Genomic DNA, 17,033 nt, shown 5'->3' on the forward strand with positions numbered 1-17,033 from the left:
TAGGGCAGGGAAGAATCCGACGCTGTAGGTGACCTCTCTTCAAAGGCCACAAAACATAGAGTATAGAGTCTGTGTGCTAGTATATCCTACCGCAAGACTGCTCCTCAGTCAGCTACACATTTTCAGCAGAGCAGGGTCCTTGTCCTAAGCTGACCTGTCCTAGACTGGGTGTAGCGTGGAACGTTCCTCTGCCCTTCAAAGCAACTCGCTGAATTTCCTTTCGTCGTTCAGCTATGCCGTCGGCATTCACTTTGATCCTTTCGGATAAACGCATGCCCAATGCGAGAGAGAGGTCTGTACATTTTTGGAATTGATCAAGCGAATTCTCACCCATGTGCTTTCATTTCTCTCTCTGAGATACAGTCCATTAAATGATTCCCAGCCTTTACAAACCACAGGAGTTTGCGGAGTGTTCCTTGTTACCTCCCAGGATCAACGTGGTCTCTGAGTAACCTTAAGTGGTAAGCCAGTTTTGACTGACGCCTGCTTTATATGCATCTCAAGCCAGGCCCTCCAGATCCTGTTAAATCCACTGACTTTACCCAGCAAAGCTCCAGAGGCCATTCTGTCCAACTCCAACTCAAGCTAATAGAGTTCTCATGAGTTTAAAAGGATCCTGTGTTCCACAACCTTCTGGCCTTCAAAAGACAAGGTCGAGGTTCACTCCCTGTTTTAATCCCCCCCCCCCACACACACACACACTCCATAAAGCTCCAATTTATTAAGCATATGAATATTGAATGGCATAAATAGGCTGAATAATTAACCAGAGCTTCATATTGTGCATGCTTGAATTAAACGAACTTTCTGCTCAGTCACTCGCTGTTAGGGTGGAGCAGGCCTGCGTGAGGTTGTTGGAGACTTCTGAAATATTCATCAGTTCCATGAAGTGCAATTAACTGGAGTTCTGGATCTATTATCTATAAGTAATCACATTATACAAGGACTTCAGCGCAGAACACAGATATTGTTTGTGTGGAATTTGCTGCCGTTTTCATCTTGGACTTGGTGTTTGTTTGATGCTGCTCTATGCCAGTGATGGCGTGCTAGCGTTCTGCAGTAGGCATGGAGCTCATGAACGAATTGTATGATTCAAATCTAGGTCAGGTTCCTGGAGACTCTTTATCCAATAACCTTAAATAACTCAAATCTCAAGCAGAGATTATTTTAGGCCACATTACTATGGTATGAACTGGATCCATGCATGTATTGTTGGAAGACTGTTTGGCTTTGATAATGCGAGACTCGAACAAAATAAATGTTTAACGCTATGAATAATTTAGGCCCTTTCTGCCACTTTTTTAAACATCCAGGACGCATCTATATATTTGTCATTTTAAAATGAGCGTGGGGAAAGGAGATAAAATATAACATACCCATGTGGCCCGGATAACTTCCACAGCTGAGAGAAATAAAACAAGAATCCTTTGAAAATCCCTGGACGGAGGATTATTTGATCACGCATAATAAGTCCAGCCACAAATGGTATTAAAGCTTAAAATGCATATCCTTTGGATAGAGAACAAAGACAGTCAAAACACTGGCATGATAAATTATTCACTTCAAACTTGTCGAACTTTCCTCCCACCCCATGTTTGAAAATGTGTTGCTCCATAACAGGCTCCTCCCATTCACTCCCGACTGTTTACAGTCGGTCTCCGTATGCACATACAAACACATCATGAACTACTTGACAGAACAGTTCACAAAAAGACCCTGATGTCTCACTCCAGTGTGTGGATTGGTGTGTTAATGAGGGAATTAATGTCATTTGTTGTAATATGTCACTAAAGGGTTTGCTTGAGACTGTATTGGCACACTTGCTAACTTTGATAGGTAATGCTGGATTCCACCTTCAATAGGACCCTCCAGCTTTTTCCTGCGCTGAACAGCAATGATCTTACTGACAATTTTGTCGGGGATTAGCTGGTGCTGCTTAAGGGGATTGGTGGATTTGGCAGATTACTGTCCTGCCATTTGTAAATAAACAGTGGAATTGCGCTTCTGCAGATCATGACTTCAAATCAGCTGGATGGATTAACGGAGATGTCTACTGATTCATTAATTAATTAAAAGATGCTGAGTCATTTTTTTCCCTTTTCTCGGTTAAACAGTAGCTGAGAATGAGCCCTGTGCAAAAAAGAAAAAAACTGCTGTGTACAGTGGATTGCCTAGCCGTTGCATCATTGAAGCACAAGGTACAGTTTGTGTATGGGTGATTGTCCTACTTTTCAGAAGTTTTAAACAAAAAAGGAAAAAAAAAAAAGAAAAAGAAAAAGTCCATGAACAGACAAAGTTCTCTTAGGGGAGTTATTATAGTGTAAGCGATGTTACATTTAATTGGCACACATTTATAAACACTAAGCATCTAAAAAAAGGAAACATTTTAAAGCAGCTTCAGTAAGATCAGTGAGAAGATTACAGAACTGAATATTCTAAATGTGGGATGTGAAGTTTTGATGGTTTTGATGAGTGAATATTTTATTAATGTTGACAGACAACTGGGATTTAGCATCCTGGAAACACTATTATAATCAAATTAGGGTAGCTAACATGGTCATTTTCATCTTTATTTCCTGCTATAATGAGATTTTTTGGGCCTTCTTAGAGCTGACATTTTTCCTTTTCTGCCACTTCTATCTTCATATGGATCACAAATTGCTGTATTCGTAAGCAATGCTTAAAGTAATGCACTCTGTAGTGCACTGCCTGTTCTGTCAACCAACCCCAGGTTTGTACCGTCTCGTTTGACCTGGTCTCTACACACTCTACTAGATTCATTGGTCTGTTAGCATACTAGACTACCAACCAAGAAACTGTACAATAAGACACACCTGTCAGAGGAATGAAGCATTCAACATACAGGATTTGGCTTGACTACATGTGTCACAAGCCATCTCATTAGATTTATACTGTCCCATATCTGAGTAGCTCCACCCACTATATCAGGACATATTTGTCCTGACAACGAGTCTATCATTCCTGATTTGAGTAGCTGGAAACCTAGGGACAGAAAGGCAGGCATAACAGACTACTGCTGAGAGAGACTGTGTGTGTCTGTGCTTCTTTGTGGTATAAGAGATCAGGAGAGAAAGAGAGGGGTGTGAACTCAAGGTGAAGTAAACATTAGCATGCTAGTGCAAACAGGGATGAATGAGAAAAAACTTCCATGTATAAACCTAGAAGTAATCTGTGTAGCCAAGAAGAGCAATGAAGGGGTCTACAGGGGTTGGTGGGGTGTGAGCAGTGGCTCGTTAAAGGAAACATGCTGTGGTGCTTGATCCTTGTGGTATTTTGACCAGAGCATCTCAGACATTTCATTAAGACTCCAGGGAACTGTCTTATCTTGTGGAAAATGGGTATAAAATATCATCTTTAACATATTTTTACTTACTAAATCAGCAAGTGGTTTTGCACACACACACACACCTTGCACACACACACCATTGTACTTATTTGTATTGACTGGACTTTATATATATTTATAATTGAATGAAATGTAAACACTTGCTAATCTAATTCATCCTCTAAGATGATTTTAAACTGTTACTTACCCATCAATTGTAGTGTGCTGAAAGGTGTCATATCTGCAGCACTTCAGTTAGAGGACAAATACACGAACAACTTTACATAAGTAAATTAACCTTTTGTTCAGTTGTAGCTCAGCCCGGCACGTCTTTCCGCTTTTTTTCTGCTCCTTTGCACAGACATGATGGGAGTTCGCGAGGTGAACATCTGGCGGTGGTAGCCAGCCAAGTATTTGCTCAAGACGATTCTTCATTGGAACTTTTCATGAAAGTCTGTAGCCACGCTGTTTCCTAACTGCTCATAAACAAACCCCACCCGTACCCTCTTTGGCTTCGAGGATTCTCTTATTATTATTATTATTATTATTTTCTGCCTTTAGTTTTTTTTAAGAAGGAGCTGCCCGGGGCTCTTGTTACGCAGCCATCTTTTAGAAGTATATATAAATCAGCTGTGTTTTATATGGACTTTGTTCTTCAAAGCCTGGAGACCACGGAGTTGTTTTTCCCCCTTCTTTTTCTTTTCTGAAATGCAATCCAAGGTGCATGCAAGATGGAGTGCTAAGAGAAAAACACTGCAACGAGCCACTCCAAAACCAAAGCCTGGCTGGCGCAGTTCTACTCAGCTGTGCTGTCATTTAATCCGTGTGAAGATGTTGTTAGCATGAGCGCCTTTACAGAGAGGTCACAAAGTAAAGCATTTAATCCTCAAGGGGCCTGTTCTGAAGCAATTAGCTTTTTATGGACCCGCATGAACACTCAAGAGCCCTTCTGTAAAAAGGCAGCTTACCACAATGGCTGGAATCAAACAGAAGCTGAAAGCTGCCTTTGGTGGCCGGGATGACATGTGCCTTAACTGGGAGTGTATTTTTCAGCAAGGCCTTTTGGCTTGTCATTGATGTTTCTGTTTCTTACGGTAACCTCCTTAGGCAGAGGGGTCAGTTTGAAAAGGAGAGGGCTGGAAACGGAGGTCTGGAGCCACTTCCCTGAGGATATCGGCACTCGGTTTCTATGGTCCGTTTTCCCTGACGGCGCCTTTTCCTGCAATTTGGCCAAGATTGCATTTTAAGTTGTGATCTCTTAAGCCATTTTGCTTGAGCCCGATCAGAGTCATTTGAATTCCTTTTCGGCACCGTTCTAGGCTGTTTCTCTCTGATAAAGCCTGGTCTACTCCTGGTCTGTCTGTCAGTCAGTCACCCTTATAAGCAATATCTAGGTCAGACATGCTCCTCTTTTACACATGAGGTGCCTCATTTTCACATCCTATGAAGGATTACCTCTCCCAGCTTGGCATTAGCATTTGTCCGTCTACACTCTTAAAAATAGAGATGTTAAAAGGGCTTCTTTGGGGCAGTGCCATAGAACAGCTACGTTTGCTTCCCAACCAAAACCAACCAAGAGCTGTTTTTAGAATTAGATTTGTGATTGACTGAAACTTTTTAAGGTTTAAAGAGCCCCTGTTACTAAAGTTTATTAGTAGGAAAATACAGTATACTTTTATTTTTAAAAAATGTTGGCCTCTTGACTTTTGCTTTATATAAATTAAAGCTTCTATACTATAAGGCACACCTCATTTTTGTTTCTGGAAATCTACCAGCCAGGAGAGTTTAGCCCTTGGCCCTAAAAACATTCATCACCTGGATCAAGTGTGTTAGATTGTGGCCTTAGGGAACCCTCTTTTTTGTCAAATAGGAGGTGTTGTGCACTATGTATACTCATACATAAAACTTAAGAACTGACTAAAGCTAATCACCAAGTCGGTACAGAGCAGAGCTCATCCCACTAGTTTGTCCTGTCTTAGTGTCTGTGTTAACCTTGATTGCGCTCATATCACTGCATAAATCTGCAAAAACATGATCTGATTGGGTGTTAACTGGGAAAACCATTACAATACAGCTGAATAAATTTGCACGAAAACAAAGAGGGTGTTGTTGTTCCATAACAAAAGACCGTCTGGATGTTCAGTATGTTTGCAACTGCCGAGGTTAGAATCAGCATAAATATGTACACATACTTAACATGTAAGCACACTCAACAGGACTGAGCTATAAATACTGTTTTGTATAGTATAATGACAGAAGTCAGTGTAGCCCTACTGTTTGTTGCTGCAATCCTTTCTCCAGTCCTGGCACAGCTCCTTGCCAGTCGTATATGGCTGGATTTTGTATCACATGCTGCTTAGAAGTTACACACTGGTTGCTTTGTACCTCCTCAAAACTTTTTGCCTTGTGTATATTATCTGTAATGTGTTTTTAGAAAGAAATGGGTCCTAGTCTGGTTTCTCACTAGAATCTAACATTTTATACATTAAGCTTTTAAGTTTGGATTTGCTTTGATTGGCAGTTTAGGCTGTTTACTTGTTCAGAATCACTGCAGTAGTGTTTTTCACAGCCTCATGTTGAAGCCATTTGGACACCAAATGGACACATGACTCAAAAGAAAAAGAAGAATTCCTGTGCCAGGCTTTACAAAACCATTTCTTCGACTGGCTTTGCCTCCAAACAGAATGTTCAGAGGCTGAAGGCGCATCTATGAATTGACGAGATGTTTTAATGACCCCTTAGAAAATGTGAAGCGGACTCGTGGCATGTGGCTGGATGCCATTTTTTTTTTTACTCACACATCACAAGGTTGTTTTGGGGTCGTAAGATTATCCGACTGTGTGACCTTGCTGCTGATGAGCGCTGATGCAATAACCGTCTTCTACTTAAATCTATCCTGCTTTAAGAGATCAGTGATGAAGCAGGATGGAGTGTTGCGGCCTTGTTTCTATGGCATTATTGTTATTGTTAGTGCGCAGAGCAGATGGTATGCTATTGCTTGTGTACACAGTTACCATGGGGCAACCCATTCCTCCAGATGCCGTCTGAATCTGTTCCTTCTCAAATAAAGTTCTCGTCCAAATTTAGACAGCTCATTTTGTTTTTTTTTCTCCAACAGATTATTTCAGTTGAAATCATTTGTTTCTAATTGAAGGTGCTGCTAAGAAAGGCTAGCTGTTCATCCTTGACCAAATATTGCAAGAAATATCTTAAAAGTTGGAAGCAGAAAGTCTGAGAACGTAAGCACATTTATTTCTGCAATAGCAAATTGTTCATCGCATTTATAAAGGCCATTGTAAAAGTATTTGTGTACTTACTATTGTGTTCTGATGTGTTCTTTTTAAGTAATAACCTGTAAAGCCTCTGGAATAACATGGTACCTCCACCAAATGTTTCTTGTAGCTGTAAATAGGATTGGAGGAATTCCCCCAATTTATCAACATTTCTCAGATGTCTCTTCATGCCTCAGCCCTCTTCAGGTCATGCCACATCATTGTGATGGGGCTAAGGACAGAACACTAACTAGTTTATTCCAAAACACAAATCTTCCTCTTTTTTAGCCCTGACTTAGCTGATTATGTGCTTCAGGTCATTGCCTTGTTCAGCTTGAGGTCATGGACTGCTGCCCTTACATTCTCCTGTAAAATGTTTTGATAATCTTTTGAATTCATTGTACACTCAGTGACTGCAAGGTGTACAGGCCCAAAGACAGCAAAGCAGTCCAAAACCATCATGCTTTACAGTTGTGATGAGATTTTGGTGTTGGTGTGCATAGTGCATTGGTGGGCTTTTTTCTTCATAGCGTGCTGCTTTTGTGCTAATAGTTTTTTTGTCCTATCTGTCCTTAGAACATTTTCCCAGAAGCACTGTGTGCTTGACTATCTGTGAAATGCACCTTTCCAATCTTAACTCCTTAACTGAAACACCTTTTGACAATCACCTCTTGAAGAAGTCATTAACACAGAGGTTCACTTACTTTTTCTAGCCTGCACTGGGGATATTTATGGACAGTACAGCTGTTTGTGTGATATTAGTTTATTTTGATTGTCTGTCTAGAACTGTAACTTTTTTATTAGTACACATTTTTTTTTTGTAATGAATGCAGGTAAATCCAAAGGTTAACTTGTTCTTGCCAATGTAGCTTCTAATGAATTTTATATTGTAGTTGTATACTCATCTCTTCTAAATATTCTTTATATATTTGTTCGCCGGTCATGAGATGGATATTTTAACACAGGGTCATTTGTTAGTTCTGTTGGACGAAAAAGCTTCAAATGCACCCTGGGTTAATTAGCCTCGAGAGACTGTTATTTTCCAAACATTTCATTTAGTCTCATTATCGTATTCACATTGCTGAATTCTGCAGTCAGTGCTCACTAGCAGGGAAAATAAATTGATTGGAGGAGTCAAGTCGGGCCTGTCTTGTAGAAGAGCAGTGCAGGTGAACGTGAGAAAATGTGTTCCTGTACAAAATCACATCCCAGCATCTCTGCGCTGAATTACCTTGACCTTTCAGTTGCTAGGGTGCACTGTTAATTCTAATATGTAACTATGACAACCTGCTGGCTCTGACGCACTGGCCCAATCGATGGCACGTTGCTCTCCAATGTGCACCGCTCTAACCCGCCGCTCTCCGCCTCAGCTCTCCCTCTCCTTCATTCACTCTCCCTTGCTTGTCCTCACATTTCCAGTTAGTGGTAGATTGGCTTTCTCTCAGTGGCAGGGCATTAGCTCATCTAGCCATGTTCTCCACTGCTGTAAAGACACGGAGAGAGAGAAAGCGGGGAAAAGAGGCTGTTTTTTTCATTCATATATATATATATATATATATATATAAGAATGAACTTCTGAGACTCAAGTACAGAATTGTGTTGCTTAATTAACAAATGACAGGCAATACATACAGTATAGCAACAGATTATTACATATTGAAATGATGATCGTAGTACATTAACAAATCAATATTTGTTGTTCATTCTGATAGTGTTTTCATATACAACTTTTATTAGGTATAATACAAAATGTACTAAAGGCTTTTAGTCCTGTAATTGTAATTTTCCTGCAGATGCATATTTTGCAGAGCAAGACACTACACGTATACAATGCTGTGTTTAAATGGGTGTGGGCAATATGACAATCAATCAATTTTGTGTGATTAGTCTGGTTTAATTGGATGCAGCACACCGCACTGCCCTGTACTCAGCATGTGAGAGTACTGGAATAGTTGTTTTTAGGAATCTGTTGCTATGGATGCATTTTCTCTGCAGTCATGTCTACTGTGATAAATATTGTGTATCATAGAAAAGCCACATGTTCTTATTAAATCCAGTGCATGGGTCACATGGTCGCTTCTAAACTGGAATGTGTATTTTTTTTATTTTTCAGCATAGGAAGAAAGCAGATATACTCAATTGATTCCTAACCTCTGCTTTTCATTTCTTTCACTTCATATGAAGTCATCTATCCAGTGTTGTCAGAAGCTTGAACATTGTTGGCTGATCGCACATCGACTTCTGTTTTGCGTTAGGGGTCTCAAGGACATAGTTAAAGAAGCAGGGAAGAACATTTTGCACACTTTTTGCTTTTTTTTTAACTGAAAAAGACACTCTGCTCATCTTAGCATTACACAAAGTTACACAAGTTTCCGACCAATGTAGAAAACAACTGACCACAGCAAGTCTTGAAACCACATGTGGCATTTTGTAGTTACTACCATTCAGTTATCATGTGTTCTGGTGTTTTCTCTGTAGGCAACTTGTTGTTATTGGTTCTGTCAGTCATGCACACACACACACAAACACACACACACACACAACACACACAAACTCCCTGCACAAAAAGTCAGTCGCATGCATCGTCACTCCTTTAAAAGTAGACTTCATAGAGTAGACAATATTAAAGTAGACAATATAAAGGTGCTACAAAGAATGCACTTTTGGTTCCATACTGAACCATGTTTGTAAAAGAGATTTGTGATTGTGATCAACCTTCACTTGATGTAAACTCTCACATCTCTTTAACAAACATGGTTCTTCTATGGCTCAATGAACCCTTTGTAGCACCAGTCTCTTAAGATTTTAGTCCACACATCCACAAATTTGGTGTTTTGTGTCTAAGGAGAAAACAGTGGTGACCGCTATACTGCTCTTAGCCTTTCTGGACCCCCCTCAGCCAAGTAAGTCATTTCTGTTGAAGTAATGATAAGCTTTTATACACACTTCATAATTTCCTTCACCACCATCTACTATAAATCATGTTAATCCAATTCCTTTCAAAATCTAGATTTTCTACATTTTCAGGAACAGCCAATGATGTCCTTCTAAGAAAGCTCACTACATTGCACAGTATGATGGCACACAAAGCATTATGTATTATGCATATATGTAGTATATGGCTATGCTTTGTGTTATATATATATTGGATGTAGAAGGATGTGCTTTAGAAGTCATGAATTTACTACCTAATGTTGCGGTCATGCAGAAACATTGGGTGTTCATTTTTGCTGTTTCTCACTTTTAACGTTGTCAAAATTGAATGAAGATTGAGGATCAATAGAAATTGACTTGGTCTAAAATTCTGTTTGAAAGATTTTTTCCTTCTCCTGTAAAGTTGACATCTGGAGATCCATGTTTTTTTTAATGATAAGCAGTATGATGTCATTTTTGAACTATTTGAACTCTTACAGTCCTGTGAACTCAATCAGCAACTAGGTAGTTTGCATATAGTAAGAACTGGCATTGTTTGACACTCCCAGAATCCAGGTTGACAACTTAAATCAACGTATGACTACGCACACCTGGTGGAACATTGGAACACTTTGCCTGACCAACAAAATCACCAGAGCTCAGTCCTAAGTCCAATACAGCGAATGAAATGCTGAAACAGGAACATGTGGACTGGAGCTGAAATGTGCTCCCAGTTTGTAAAAGTGGGATAAAATTGGAGAGAGAGACTGGTGTGGTCCTTATCTTACAGGATTAACCCCGTCATTAAAGCAAGGGGGCTTGTAACCAGGTATTAGAGAAGAAATGACGCATGCGACTCATGTTTTTTGTGAGATTATAAAATGAGACTTAGAATTGAGAAAAGTAGAAAGTATTGCACTTGTTTGCCATTACTCAAACTCAGACATAAAGCACAAACCTTGCTAATGCGCTTTGCAGCTGTCATAGCGTACAAGGGCAGACAGGTTCTGTATGAGTAAATCCTGAATTTTAGAGGTGCAAATGAACCTTCTTCATTTTAATGCCACATTTTATCAGATACTCAGGCAGTCGCACGGTTGTCTGTTTCCATGGAAATGATGAAAGACAGTTTTCTGATGGGGTATGAATGTGCAACGTGCCCGAACAGGTACAAAACACTCCTGCGCCAAAAATAGCTGGACCATTTGATCTGCTGTTGACACTTTTGAGCCCTTCATGTTCAAATCAAATAAGCAAAATTGAATATTAGTAAAAGAGAGTGAAGTCTCATTTTTATAGAATGAGAGGGAAAGCGGTTTAATACTGGAGTCTTAGATGAGGCCCTTGTGTGACAAAGCTTTAAAAGATCCTAATCGTTTCCCACCTTAGGGGTCATGCTGTCAACGTTTCAGAAAAGCTGCGCTTAAGCATTTGTGACACCTTTTATCCTCCAGACTAGAGCGCATCCCGCATGTTCTAAAAGGTTCACTAGGATACGTCGCCCTCGTGAGAACACATCAGATGTCAAGCCTTGTTGCTTTACTTATTCAACTGACAAGTCAAACTTCATCAACATGGCTCACGTTACATCTCTACATCATTCCATCAGTCTGCCGCTATTTTCCCTCTGTCACCTTGTTTCCGTGCATAATGAGAGCGAAGATTTGTCACATCTGTCAGGAGTGCTCGCATTGTGTGTTCTAATTAGATTACACACTCAAGTCACTTCTCTGACTTGGCTTGATGGAGCTAAATGGGCTTCTAGTGCTCGCAATCAACCAGCTGCTACCAGCGCCCTCTTCTCCTCTTAAACCTTTGCCCTGTTAAAGTTTAATAGCCCCTCTCGGGAGCGATCCTGATTTTCTGTGTTGCGGCGGTTATTCGTATCCCATGCTGGCCATGCGTGTTTGGCATGCTCTTCGTCTCCATGGTAAATGATTCAGAAGGTACATGATCAAAGGCTTCTGAAGATGTACTGTGCGGTTCACGGTTTGCACGGTACTTTCTTTAACTCTCTCTCTCTCTGCCTTTAGCCGTGACCCCCCCCAACCACACACACACACACACACTTTCCCCACTTTAAGTCCAGGCTAGACTGCTAGCGGGGGAAAAAAAACCCAAAACCATACATCTTGGAATGTGGCATTTATCTAGTCGACACAGAAACAGAGCAAGCAAGCGAGTGTGCGGAAGGAAAGATCGTCTCATGTTTGAAGAATTCATTAACAATTAAGCGGGAGGAATATGTGAGAACTCATAAACGGGTTTGAGGCGGCACGGAATCATCAATTTCAGCTGAAAGAATAATGAGCTTGTCAGTGTAACTGTCACTTCGCTTATTTGGCAACCTCTGGACTGAGAAGAGTTTGGCAGGAGAGGCTAGCACCAAAAAGTGCATGCACAACACAAGAGTTTCTCCTGACTTTTGGTAACAGCAGCGCACGTGTTGTTAATTTTGTGTTTATTTGCGTTCAAACAAAGCCTTTCAACACTCCACTGGCATCCGAATGCACTTATGATGGCCAACGATTTGTGGACCTCTGCTGTTTGCGTGTGAAAGGGAAACCAATGGGGGCCAGAAGCCTTTAGAGAGACTGAACAAGGGTCCAGCCAAGAACCCTGAGAATTGTGGAGGATTTGAGGTGAAGCATGTGGCCTTCAGCCAGGATGGCCCATCCAGTCCAAAGACAGGGAGGGAGGGATGAAGCAATGGAATCTGGCAGACTGCACATGTGAATTTGGAAACCTTACATACTCAGTCGCATGCTGCATGTGATAAAGGTCTACATCTAGATTACTGCTTAAATTGCCCTTAATTTTCGTGCTGAACCAAAATGAGTCTTGACTAGTTGATGAGCGGATACTGACTCGAACCCAACAACAATCAACCAGAGACTGAAAAACACCTGCTAAGTTATGTTAGGGAAACGCTACCTTGCAAAAGCTTTGAGGTTTAGTAAACTGTATGTAAGGCTGTGGCTGTGTTTGAAATAGACTACAACAAGTTGCTGGCAGTGATTGGAGGAATTAGGAAATGAGGCGGGTCTTGCCGAGGGTAGACTCGCCCCTTGCCTTGTACATTACATGGTATTTGTCGCATAGTTAAAATTATACAACAGTTAGTTCTGACCACACAATCTGGTTGGTTGAGAAGCATTTTAATTGTGATGATGGTGATGATGAATCGTGAACCGATAGAGCTGAGCTAAACCAAAGTCCTTACAGACTAGTCTGTTCACTCAGCGTCCATCTTTGCAACGCTGCCCTGCAGTAATTTCTAGTAACATAAGACCAGGCTCCCATCTCTATGAATGAGGAGAGATCAAAATATTGTTCGTCTTGTCCTGAATATTGTGCTTGCACACATCTTCATATTCAGGGGGGCTTTCCCCACTAACACGTCAACCCTCCTCTGCTCGCGGTGTGACTAGCAAGCTGACTGGCTCTTTTTGTTGAAGGATGGGACTTTATCTGTAAACAGATGCCATGTTGAGCATTACAAAAACTCCCATTCATATTTTAATACAAATAAAAGTAAATAATAAATAGTTAATTTATTAACTATCTATTATTTTAATATACTGTATAACAATATATTTATTTATATAATTTAGCTTCTCTGCTAAACACAAAGCCCAAAGTCCTTTATTAGGGTAGAAATATGACACCAGATAAATCCAACTTCACTGCAAGCTTCATGAAACTGAACTGAAATACAGCTATATGTGCCAAAACAGGTTTTGACAAGTTTTCAGAACCTGACATGCAAAAACCTCGGCAAACACTAGGGACTTCTCATATCATCACTACTTAAACAAGCTCAAAAGCTTACAGGAGATCAGATGACCATTGCTACAGGCGTTATGGTCAATCCACAATTGTTTGTTTCCCATCAGACTGATTAAACCAGTGCAAATAGCCAGAACCAGTTTCAATTCTCTGAATGAGAAGTTCCATGGTGCATCATCATGCTGAAGTAGACATTATAAGATGGGTAAATTGTGGCCATGGAGGGATGCACATGGTCAGTTACAATACTCAAACAGGCCATGGCATTCAACTAATGATTGATTGGTATTAATGGGTCCAAGTTTGCCAAGAAAACATTCTTGACACCTTTACACCACCTCCACCAGCCTGGACTGTTGACACAAATCAGACTGGGTTCATGGATTCATGCATATTTATAATTGCCACCAAATTCTGACCCTACCATCTGCATGCCTCAGGTTCTGTTCTTGGCTGACAGAAGTGGAACTGGTCTTCTGCTGTTGTAGCCCATCCGCCTGGAGGTTTGATGTGGTGTTGTGCATTCTGAAATGCGTTTCTGCACACCATAAGTGCACAGAGTGGTTATCTGAGTTACTGTAGCCTTTCTGTTAGCTCCAACCAGTGTAGCCATCCTCCGTTGACCTCATATCAACAATGGTGTTTCTTGCACCATTCTGAGCTAAATTGTTGAGACTTGTTGAGCTGACGATCTTAGATTGGTGGATATTGAAATACTACTTTTAATCATTCTAATGGTTGATGTGAACATTACCTGAAGCTGCTGAAAATGTATGATTTCATGCAATGCACTGCTGCCACTACAGTGGCATGAATCAGTAGGTGTACAGGTGTTGCCTCAAAATTGCTTGGTGAGTGTATACAAGAAATTCTGTCTGAACCCAACCAAACCAAGGCCCTTCAGAATCTTCATGTGATCTTGGGAGGGGGGGGTCCCCTATGGGTTCTTATATTGTTTGTTTGGTTTGTTCACTGGTGCTGGTTGCTCACTTGCTAATTCTGGGTAAGCTGGTGCACGGAGAAAGGAGAAGGCCCTTGTAAAAGCCCAGCAGGAAGTACCTTCAAAAGCCCCTCACATCATCACTCCCATCCTGCAGCGGACTGACAGACGTACAACAGGCCTTGTTAAAAACAAGTAGGCCCATGCAACGTGTCATTCCAAACTACAACATGAAACGGCGCCGTGGGCTAAAATATCAGCCAGCACCAGCCGGTTCACAAACTACAGGTAGCAAACTGTCAGCGATCACTGCAGATTCGAAATAGCAAGACGGGACAGAGCCTTTTCATCATCAAGCCATGCATGCCTTCTTCCTCTCCTGTTCATTGGCTGCGGTGACTAACGGTGTGTATTGATTTCTTCTTATGGGTCTATCTCCTTTAAGGCCCCAAAGGAGCCACCTGCTCTGAGTGGAGTTTTTGATCGTCCTAATTTAAAACAGTCTTTGTTTTCTTCGCTCAGAATTGATGTTCCTTACGGTTCTGGGATGCCTATGGTGGAATGTTTGTGATGTGATCTCAAAAGGCCTCGTTTTCTCTTTCCCGCTCTCTGTCTCTCGCTCCAGATTTTTGGATGGTTCTTTGGCAGCCCGTGACGTGTCGTCCAATAAGATGAGAGAGGTGCCTCAGGCTCAAAGCCCAGAGGAGAGCAGGGATTTAAGAAAGCAGCATAATTCTTACACATACAGATGTGTGCATGAGCAATGTGTGCGTGTGCCTATGTGTGTGTGCTAGCTTTAAGCTCATGTTTTCATTTTGGCTTCCAACATTTTTGGAAGCCATCTGTGCAAACATTTAGGGAACACCTCAGAAGAGCCTGTCAGAGAAAGAGAGGGAGAGAGAGAGGAAGACACAGAGAGAAGGAAAGAGACAGGCTGTTGCTGCTGGAGACGAGGAATGCACCCTTGAGTAAAGAATAAATATGTGAGTAAAAAGACAAAAACTGTACAGTACATGCACTGTGTGCGTGTGTGTGTGTGTTTGGTTCTGTTGAGTGAGACATAAATCCTGTGGTAGTTTGTCCTCCATCAGTATGTGTGTATGTGTGGAGGATTCCTGTGCTGGGTTTTGGCTGGGGCTCAGGGTACAGCCTGTACTCGGCCGCAGAGGAGGCTGAGTCATGACAACTTTAAACACTCAGGGCAACCAGCCACGGACTGAACACACAAACAAGTCCATCACTCTCCCACTACAACTCTCCCTCTCTCTCCCTTTCCCCCTCTCTCTGTCTGGCTGTCTCTCTCTCTGTTACTCTCTCCTGCACGTCTGAACATCGGGGAACGCATGCTTGAGGTATTTGTACAAAAGTGTTGTGCGTCATACACACCTCCCTCCCTCTTTCTTTCCTCAATCTCTCTATATCTGCACCCCCCCCCCCTTTTTCTCTTTCTCTGCCTGCCTGTCTCTCTGACTCTCTCTTTCATTTTCAGTTCTGACTTAAGTCTGTGGTGTTCTTTTTGGAATAAGGTTAGTCTGATGTTTGGAGGAGTAAAGGTAAGGTATTCAGCCCCAAGAACACTGTTCCAGCTGTTAAGCATGGTGGTGGTAGCATCATGCTCTCGGGCTGTTTTGCTGCCAGTGAAACTGGTACATTACACAAAGTGGATGGAATAATGAAGAAGGACTACCTCAGCATAAAAAGTGTTTTTTTTTTTTACACAGCAAAAAGAAATAAACCATTGTTTAGTTCATCCGGGCCAAGATCACCTCTTTTGATCGGCCCAATTTTTGGTTCTTTGGTCTGCTAAAAAATGTATGATTTTATGCACTGCTGCAACATTTGTGCCTGATTAGACAATTGCATGAATGAGTAGGTGTACATGTGTTCCTTCAAAACTGGGTGATCCATGGGTTCTTATACTGTTTGTTTAGTTATTGAATGGTGCTGGTTGCTCACTTGCTAATTCTAGGTAGGCTCTCTGGTTAAGGTGATTGGAGAAAGGAGATGGTCCAACAGGAAGCACCTTCAGAAGCCCCGCCTGCAAATGAACCAAACCATGGATTAGTTGTTCTGGGCCAAGATCACCTCTTTTGGTTGGCCCATTTTTGGTCCGGACCATGGTTCACTTTTCAAACCTGCTATTTTGGTTCGGACCACACTGAAATGTCTGAAGATCCGGACCAAACAAGGTAGATGTTAAAGCACCCTAGTTCTGTTTAAGAAAAAGAACAGTAAAAAAAAAATAAAATAAAATGATGAAGGTATATTATAATCTGACCAGCAAATCCTGATATTTAGATATCTATTCCAATTTTTTGATATTTTATTTTCTTAAACGCTGGTGTTTTGTCTTATCATTAATAAAATAATAAGCTTTAAAAATGGCTTTTACTGATTACCTTCACATTTGAATGGTTTCAGAGCCTTAAATAAATATAAAGTGTCACACTGTAGAAACAAAGTGAAAGCCAATAGGTGCTAAACCTGAATTAACAGCTTCACTTTAGAGCAAAAAAAGAAAACCACTAAAAATACTATAAAGGTAGGAGTAAGTGACTTTTAATTTGTTTAAACACAAAAACTCAAACTCAATTTTTTTCTCTTAAAATACAAGATGTACTTCTCCTTCAGGCTTGTATGTACTGTTGAAGTCATTTAACAGCCATTTTCAAGTCTGTCATCTCAAAATACTGGCTTAATCCCTCAACGTTATGGGCTCCGAATCATGGATCAGTGGACTCCGGCGCTGCCAATATGACCCTAGGATCGTTTA

This window comes from Salminus brasiliensis, chromosome 7 (genome assembly GCF_030463535.1).
Source record: "Salminus brasiliensis chromosome 7, fSalBra1.hap2, whole genome shotgun sequence".
Classification (NCBI taxonomy): domain Eukaryota; kingdom Metazoa; phylum Chordata; class Actinopteri; order Characiformes; family Bryconidae; genus Salminus; species Salminus brasiliensis.